Source organism: Panthera onca, chromosome F1 (genome assembly GCF_046562875.1).
Source record: "Panthera onca isolate mPanOnc1 chromosome F1, mPanOnc1 haplotype 2, whole genome shotgun sequence".
Taxonomy (NCBI): Eukaryota; Metazoa; Chordata; class Mammalia; order Carnivora; family Felidae; genus Panthera; species Panthera onca.
In genome coordinates this window covers 10187404-10196964 of record NC_138355.1, presented here as the reverse complement: position 1 = coordinate 10196964, position 9561 = coordinate 10187404, and the positions used below count along the sequence as shown (strand labels likewise).

General features: G+C 42.2%; 1 long non-coding RNA gene across 1 annotated transcript; it reads left to right on the top strand.

Moving 5' to 3' along the window:
* On the top strand, nucleotides 1-1636 carry LOC132686941 (uncharacterized). Its single transcript, XR_009613900.2, has 2 exons — nucleotides 1-112; nucleotides 1350-1636. It is a non-coding gene; the product is annotated as an uncharacterized LOC132686941 (long non-coding RNA).
* Nucleotides 1637-9561: the final 7925 nt, after the last annotated feature.

Sequence of the window (9561 nt, the reverse complement as noted above, 5' to 3'; positions counted from 1 at the left end):
TCCCCGCCAGCCTCCACACCTATAGCCACCACTGATCTTTTTCCTGTCTCCAAAGTTTTGCCTTTTCCAGAATGTCATACAATTGGAATCATACAGTATGTTGACTTTACAGGTTGTATTCTTTTACTTAGTAATATACACTTAAGATTCCTTCCTGTCTTTTCATGGCTTGATGCCTCATTTCTTTTTAGCCCTGCATAATATTTCATTGTCTGGATGTACCCCAGTTTATTTATTTCTTCACCTACAGAAGGGCATGCTGGTTGCTTCCAAGTTTAGGCAATTATGAATAAAGTAGTTACAAACACCCATGTTCAGATTTTTGTGTGGACATTAGTTTTCAATTCCTTTGGGTAAATACCAAGGAGCACTAGACAGCATTACTTTTTATAAATACATATGTTAATTATAAGATTATTTCTGTGAAAATTTGAATAAAATAAATCTCCTAAAACAAAATTAAAGTAGTCTTAGATTTAAATGGTTTCCTGAAAGGATGTACAAACAATTATATAATATATTACTCCCTGAGAGGGGTCTTTTATGTTATACTATTTTCTTTAGTCATGTATTATTGATTAGTTGTGAAATGACAATGAGAATTTTTTTTAAGTTTAATCTATTTATTTTGAGAGAGACAGAGACAGAGTGGGGGGGGGAAGGGTAGAGAGAGGGAGAGAGAGAATCTCAAGCAGGCTCTGCACTGTCAGCACAGAGCCCGATGCAGGGCACAAACCCACAAAACCATGAGATTATGACCTGAGCCGAAACTGAAAGTCGGACACTTAACCGACTGAGCCACCCAGGCGCCCCTGACAATGAGAATTTTTAAATCCTGTCATAAGTTATTAACAAAGTGGATTTTTCTACATACAAACTTAATTTAGATTAAATTCTCATTTTTTAAGTATCTGCCGTGGGACACCTGTGGCTCAGTCAGTTAAGTGTCCAACTCTTGATGTCAGCTCAAGTCTTGATCTCAGGACTATGAGTTCAAACCCTACACTGGGCTCCATGCTGGGTGTGAAGCCTACTTTTAAAATAAATAAATAAATAAATAAATAAATAAATAAATAAACAAACAAACAAACAAACAAATAACAACAACAAAAACTATCTGGTTGAGTATCTGCTGTGTTTTGGTCATCATGGTGGTCCATCATGAATGGGATTACTTTTATCATTTGTTTATCACAAAAGCCCAGCAAAGTAAGAATAACCATCCCATGTTACATATGAGGAAACAAAGACCCAGGAAAACCAACTTGCCCAAGAGACAGAATTAACAAGAGGCAATGGTATGGCTGACGCCCAATGTGGCTCCACTGACTCTCAATGCCTTTTCACAGCACAAACCTGCCTGGCCTTGTGTGGGCTCCTTGATCTCCACCAGGGTGAAAGCCCCACAGTAAGCTGGAGAGCTGGTGAGTAGCGGCAGAGGTGGCAAAGCCCCCAGGATGAGACCCTAGCGGAGTGGGTTTCTACTGTGACCCAGAGGCTGCCATTTTACTCTCACAAGAACCAAATCCAATAGCACTGGAATATTTCTAAGAGTCAGAAACCCTGGTTCCAGTGCCGGCTCGGTGGACCACCAACCAACAGTGGGGACTTAATCAAACTGCTCTGCCTAACTGGATCTGTTGAGTTGCTATGGTTTAATTACAAGGTTGGATTTTGCAGTGATCATTGGATGGATCCATCACATCAATACATCTTATTGTCTGTGTCACAAAGAATTAGCCAATGTCTTTACTGAGAAAAAAGAGAGAGAGAGAGAGAATGGTTGAAATAATTAACTGGACACTTAGTACAACTAAAAGATTCTGGTAGGGGCATCTAGGGTGAAACATCCAACATCGACTCAGGTCATGATCTTGAGGTTCATGAGTTCAAGCCCCGTGTTGGGCTCTGTGCTGACAGCTCAGAGCCTGAAGCCTGCTTCAGATTCTGTGTCTCCCTCTCTCTCTGCCCCTCCTGTGCTTGCACTTTGTCTCTCTCTCTCTCTCTCTCTCTCTCTCTCTCTCAAAAACAAATAAACATTAAAAAAATATAAAAGCTTCTGATAGGAAAAAAAATCTGAATTATCCTAACTCATAGTGTGGACAGATTAAATCAATCAGACAGTTGCTTAAATTTTCATTTCATGTGGCCTTCATGCCCACAGCCTTCAAACTGTGAATTAATATTTCAAAATCACCATGATTTCCTAAGACAGTTTTTCATGTATCATGGTATTCTATATAAAGTACGTCCAACTCAACAGTAAAAGAGGAAGCATCTAATGATAATGTAAGCCGCACCATAATTCTAACTCATCCTTAGATTCATAAAACTGAAATCTCACCTTAAATGAAAGGATGTGAGAATGATATGTATTTATTGCATTTGAGCACCCATAAAGGATGGATTCTGTGTGGTTTCCTATCTTTTTATTCTACACTGGTAGTGGTCATGGCTGTCTTTTACTTTTTGTTCTTTTTAAGAACCATTGTTATTGAGGGGTGCCTGGGTGGCTCAGTCAGTTAGGTGTCCAACTTCGGGTCATGTCATGATCTCATGGTTTATGAGTTTGAGCCCCATATCGGGCTCTCTGCTGTCAGCACAGAGCCCTCTTCAGATCCTGTGTCCCTCTCTCTCTCTGCCCCTTCCCTCCCAAAATAAATATATTTTTTTAAATAAACATTTTTTAAAAAGAACCATTGTCATTGAGTCCAACAATATCGAATTAGTAAATGTTGTAAAGCTATTTGGATACCTCTGACGGTTTCCATTTGTTCCTCATGCTAAGGAGAAATTCGCTGACTCCTTGATCTTATATTCCTGACAATCAGAATAATTTCTTTTTGTAGTAAATCAGTTAAACAAATATAAGGTGGTGTGTACCATCTCAGGGCTTGTCCAAACTCCTATTGTTCACTTTATGTGCATTACACGGTGTCTTTTGAAGGTAAGACGTACATTATTCAGTTCCTAACAAGGAAATGCATAAAGCTCAGAGCTCATTTTTCTGCTCCGTTGCTGGAGCTTTCATTGGTGTTAGGTTTTCTAGGCCAATGATGTGTGTCTCCTTTCCTATTATGTGGCTCTAGCTCTTTGCCCTTCTCTTCATGATGTTATTTTTCTGGTCTTTGTTTTTTACTAATGGCTTTTTTCAAGGTAGGCAGAATATAAATAATAGATGCAGAATTAGTTAATCTGTCATAAACCAGGACTGCCTGTCAACATGTCAACCTGATTGATTGGTTTCAAGCTATAAAAAAACTATTAAATTGATATACCAGGATGGATGGGGCACATTAAATATCTTCCCTTTCCCTCTTTTAGCATTTCTAGCCTAAGTATGCTCAAGACACTGTTCTTTCCAAAAGCATTTGTTTTATGGCAGTTGATGTGTGCTTGGCCATGGAGACACAGGATAAATAAAACAAAATGAGATTTAAAATGATTGAAGCTTGATCTAGCTGGAGAAGCAGACAGGTGAATGTTGTGACTCAGCTACAGGTACACAAGGTGGAGGGTGAACTGTGGGGGAAGGTATCAGAGAAAATGACCCAAATGGAGATAATATTCTAGAAATAAAATATGGCTGAGGCACCTGAGTGGCTCAATCAGTTAAGTGTCCAACTTTGGCTCAGGCCATGATCTCATGCTTCATGGGTTCGAGCCCCACATCGGGCTCTGTGCTGACAGCTCAGAGACTGGAGCTTGCTTCGGATTCTGTGTCTCCCTCTCTCTCTGCCCCTTCTGGCTTGAACTCTGTCTCTCTCTCTCAAAAAATAAATAAACATTTTTAAAAATTAAAAAAAAAGAAAATATGGTTACACATTTGGCTGAAATTAGCATGGAGACACTTTGAATTTGCTAAATTCAACTTCACAAGCATGTATTGAGTTTGAGGGTATACTTACAGCTTGATAAGCATGTGAGGCTTCAAAATTCTGAGAACTCATAACCCCTCCTATAAATGAATTTGCAATCTTAAAAAGTAGACAAACTCTGGGGCACCCAGGTGGCTCAGTCCGTTAAGCATCTGACTCTCAATTTCAGCTCAGGTCATGATCTCATGGTTCATGAGTTGAAGCCCCACATCAGGTTCTGCACTGAGTCTGCTTGGGGTTCTCTCTCTCTCTCTCTCTCTCTCTCTCTCTCCCTCTCTCCCTGCCCCTCCCCTGCTTGTGCCCTCTCACACTCTCTCTCAAAATAAACTTTTTTAAAAATTTTTTTTAACATTTATTTATTTTTGAGACAGAGAGAGAAAGAGCATGAATGGGGGAGGGACAGAGAGAGAGGGAGACAGAATCAGAAGCAGGCTCCAGGCTCTGAGCTATCAGCCCAGAGCCCGACGCCGGGCTCAAACTCACAGACCGCGAGATCGTGACTTGAGTTGAAGTCGGAAGCCGAACCGACTGAGCCACCCAGGCGCCCCTCAAAATAAACTTTTTTTAAAAAGTAGATAAAATTTAATGAAACCACAAATAACATAAGACTATGATCACAAAAACATCAAGAGAATAAATGCTGAATAAGCAGTTCCCAAATGAGGCAGGATTATATAAAAATGAAAATGCAATATTGAAAAACACACATTACCAGAGTGTGGGGACTAGAACCTGGTTTGGGAAGACAGGTCCAAGTGGTTGTAGGCAGAAAGCTGGTTTTTAGAGTTGTTTAACAGAGTTAAAGATAAAATAAAAAGGCCTTCTACAGAAGAGAGATACTAATTTATTTGATGTAGCTAAGGTATCACCATGGACTTGCACACTTAGGCCATCCTCTGAGAGCTAAGAGGCTGGGTCCAATGTTTACCTGGACCTAGGTTCTAGGTTGGTGTTATTCTCAGCCTAGAATGATAACATAAACTCTGCAGGCTTCAGTCTCTTTATTATGAATGGATATGGAGGACTATGTTATACTTAACATCACAGTAACAGGTGCATATAATTTCACCCCTTTCAATCCTATTAGCGAATTACCCAATTATTTATTTGACTACTTTAGATGCATCAACTACAATTCTAATAAAATAAACCATCCGTGCACAATTATTTCAAATGGTTGTGTACCTAGAATTTTATTGACAGGAAAAAAATTGAATAATTGTAGACTATTAGCTAAAATCTACAGTTACCCCCTGAATATGTACACTTCCTAAAGTTTTAACAGACAATCTCAAAGTCAGTGTATGCACCATGAGGGAAAGGCAATAAAAACTTTTAGATTCTCAATGAAGGAAGCTCCCTGACTTAACACTTATGTACCTACCTGCAAGTGATGGGTGAGGGATGCTGTAAGTTCCAGCAGAGGAACCATAGTGACAAGTGGGCAGGAGAAACCATGGAAGTAAGAACAAGTTTTAACTAGAAAACCTGGCCCAGGGGTCCCTTAGTGTGCTGGAGAGACAGGAGGATTCATCCATCTCCAGACCAAGAACTCAGAAGGAAAGGGAAGGGAGGCTAGAAACAAGTTAACAAAATCAGGTATCGGCAGTTACCTAAGAACCTGTCTAGCAAAAGCAGGAGAAAAACTGGTTTTGCCGATAAGTGGGTTTAGTAAATTGAATGTAAATTGTCATGAAACAGTTTAGAAAAAGATACGATTGCAGCAAGCCAACCGAAATTGCGAAGAATCATTGCTTCCATTTACAATGTTATTATGGGAAGTAAAATGGTGTGTGATTTATATAAACTCTTTGATTCACCCTGTCACAACTCCTCACATGAGGCAAGAGGCAGAGTCTGGCCTGAGACATCGCTGTCCATACTCCCCAAGGAGATTTTCACATGAGCCAAAACCATAGACTCAGGAGGCGAGCAAGTCTGAATGCTGACTCTAGGCTAGGCACCGTGTAGGAGCGTTGCCCGCACCTCATTTAACCCCCACAAAGGTCTACTATGATCTCCCTTTCCTGGTCTAGGAATTGTGGCTCTGAGAGTTTAAGTGGCTGCTCGGGGTCACAAAAATGAGTGTCAGAACCAGAAATCCAACCCAGCACTGATCTCAAAACCCAGGTTCTCACCATTTTTTTACTGTAATCAGTTCATCAAACAGTAGAAAGCAGCAGTACCCTCTTCCCCTGTTAAACTCAGGCTGTGGACTGCTTTCCCTAGTCAGGAGGACGCTTCTGGCATGTCTCATAGTGGAGTTTTGTGTGTGTGTGTGTGTGTGTGTGTGTGTGTGTTGTTTTTTTAATTTTAAGAAGACTCAGTCTAGGAATCATGCAACTCCAAATTTGCATGCTGTTGAAAGGTCCAGCCCTCTTTCTGGAAACTTGCAGAGTCAGACGGTGACAGCTTATCTCTTTCAGCGCTGGCTTGGTAATTGCTGCTCATGGCCCCTTCAGGTCAGGCGCAGGATGAGGAGTACTGCAGGTTCCCCAGGAAGCAGACTCTGAGACACAGATTAATGGACAAGGAATGCTTGGGAGATCACCACCTATGGAAGGGAAGGGGCAGAGGGAGCAGATCAATCCCCGAACAAAGGCTCCAGATGGCTCCTTGGAGAGCTCTGAAGCTGGGTGGCCCCTTGGAGTTGACCTGAGCTGGAGTAAAGGGCTCAGAATTGATTTGTGCCCCACACTGCTCAGCCATTAGATGGGCTGTTCTCCTGGAAAAAGTTGTGACCTTGAGCAAGGCAGTTTCCTTCAGGTGAGGCAATCCCCAAAGAAAGCTGACAGGTGAGCACCACCTTCAGGCAGCACTCTTGAAAGCTGGGGAAATACATGCTTCTGTTCTGAAGAGGGGTCCCCATAGCACAGCATAGCACCCACCCTAGGGAACAGGGGAAGAGGGAAGAAAGGTGTTCCTAACCAGATGGTCGTCTGGCCCTGAGGCTCTTTGACTAAGGCAGGTACCAAATACAAACTGTTTTCCTCTTGTGGGGGTGCTTGAGGGTTCTCTGAAGGTCTTCCCATCATGGAGGGTCTCTCTCCTCCACTCCGCCTCATGTTGGCGATGCACATTCAGGCTAGATGCTTATAACTTGCCCCTCAGCACCCTTCTATTCTGGTCCCTTTGGGTCTCACTTCTAGCCTTTAAGGTCAGATGTCCTTGCTCTCAACTCCAGATGTGCAGACCTTTTTGGTATAGCCCTGACTTTATGTTCTTCAAGAGAAAGGTGTGACCTTCCATCTCTAGGCTTTCCCAGGAAGGAGTGGGGTACTAGGACTAGGGTCCCCCAAACTCCAGAGGTTACCCCTCAAGTTCCCAAACTGCTTCTCTGGAAGACCCCTCACTTGACTTGAGATGACCAGAGAAAATATCCCTTTCACTGATGAATCCTTACCAACTGGCTTCTTTAACCTCCCAATGAATTAATTACCTGCCTTTTTTTGTTCTGGTTTAGAAGTAGGTGATGGGCAGGGCACCTGGGTGGCTCAGTTGGTTAAGTGTTGGACTTCAGCTCAGGTCATGTTATCACATCTCGTGGGTTCAAGCCCTGCATCAGGCTCTGTGTTGACAGCTTGGAGCCTGGAACCTGCTTCACATCCTGTGTCTCCCTCTCTCTCTGCCCCCACTCCTGCCCCATCCCCCCCACCCCCGCCGCTCATGCTCTGTCTCTGTCTCTGTCTCTCTCCCAAAAATAAATAAATATATATATTTTTTAAATGAGAAGTAGGTGATGGGCTAATCCTGGGAGAATTTGTTTGGTTTTGAAGCAGGCTGTTGCAAGGCTGATCGGGTACCTTAGGAGCTCCTGGCATCGGTGGCATTATACTCAATGTCTTTGGTAACATTCTGAGACACTAAGGCAGCCTTCAGCATGCAGTCTTATTAGGTTGCCTCTCTTTTATCTGCCCACACTGGCCCGAAAGCCCTCTTTGGTTTTAACGCAAGCTGAGTGTTTAAAGGCCATCCAAAGAAGGAAGGAAGGCAGGCGTGGATGATGAGTAAATAGTAAGCAAGTAGGTAGTACATAGGGAAAATATATCCCCAACGGATAGATTTTCTACCAAGTAGTGTCCTTGCCAAGACTGATGTTATACACCTTGACCAACAGGATCTTGCCAAAACGTGACTGATCATGTATGATCCAAATGCTCTGTGCCAAATGCGTTCCATCTGTACCACGTCATCACTTACTGGATTTAGAATGGACCCCAGCTGTCAAAGACTGTCCCAAATTGCTTGTTTGCTTAAAGCCTAGGTTTCACAGAAGTTCCTGCAAATATCACACGTCAGCCAACTGCTGGCCTTAAGTAATAGGGTGGAATTAATCCCTACCTAATTGTATTTTATATATCTCAGATGGTTTCACATTTTTATGACCCATTAACTCAATACAGAAAAAAAAAAGTCAGTGTCTGTTTTTCTGTAGTTTATGTCCAAATGTTCTGAATGTCATATTCTCAGCTGAACAAAATGAGAAGCTTGGACTTTGTGTGGCATCAGTATGTGCACTACCGCATAATTCCTTCCCCATTGTCCTCCAGTGTCTCCTTCTGGAATGAACTTGGTTACGTGGTTGCATTTTCAGCTTTCATTTGAATCCACTAAGGAACATTTTAATTTTCTGGCTAGGCATTGCTTGATTCTAGAGAATTTGGAGAAAGTCGCGGGAAAGGTAACAGCCATGTGATTATCCCTACTGTGGGGCGGGGACTGAGAGTCATCCATTCTGTGATAGGAATATCGGGGATGTGTCATTGTAGGGGGACCATATAATCCATATGTTGAATATTGCTACCTTCCTATCTCTTCAAGATAACATTCCCTTATTTTTACATATCACACTTTGAAAACAAGAGCTTGAATGATCTCCCCGAACAAGACATTTATGTTTTCTTTTCACCTGATGGCCCCTAGCCATCTGGGCCATGCCTTCACTCATGCATTTTGAGGGCAGTTGAGGTGTGTTGTGTCTTCTCCCCTGGTTGTGACAGCCAGTTTTAGCAAGGTCACGCAGTACGTACAGGAGCAGTATAATCAACACCGTAACTCACCTGTACTGATATATAAATTGTAAACTATACTAACGAGAGTGTGAATCCACTAACAGGTAAAGGTGGAAATGGCCGTGAATACCAAGTGTCTGTTACTCTTACCAGGGAGCACCTGTGTTTCATGGTCTCTGCTCTAGCTTAATAATTCCTCTAGGGACTTGGCAGAGAATCAGCTCAATTCTCACCCTGTGAGTCAGTGTGTTAAGAACACCTAAGGCATTGCTTCCAGTCTTCTGCCTTAAGCAGGTGTAAAGTCAAGGATGATCCTGGACATCTTCTACATATTAGAAGAGGAAAGGCTTTAAATGAAGTACAAGACATATTGTATTATAACCATCATTAGAAATAGTGTGGACAATAATACCATGCATTGGAATAGTACTTTAGATTTTATGATGGCTTTTACATACATCCCACGGTGCACAATAGGGCAGCTCCTTGAGATATACCAGAAAATCCCTTCCCAGTAATAATAAATGAATTGTAGGGCAGAGTATGGAGAGGCAACCAGCTCCACCATGTGCTACCGGACAGAACGTCCAACTGCCATTGACTCCATCCATGGAGAGTCACAAAGAATTTGAGACTACACAGGGGAAACCCAGTCTCTACCTCTCAGCCAG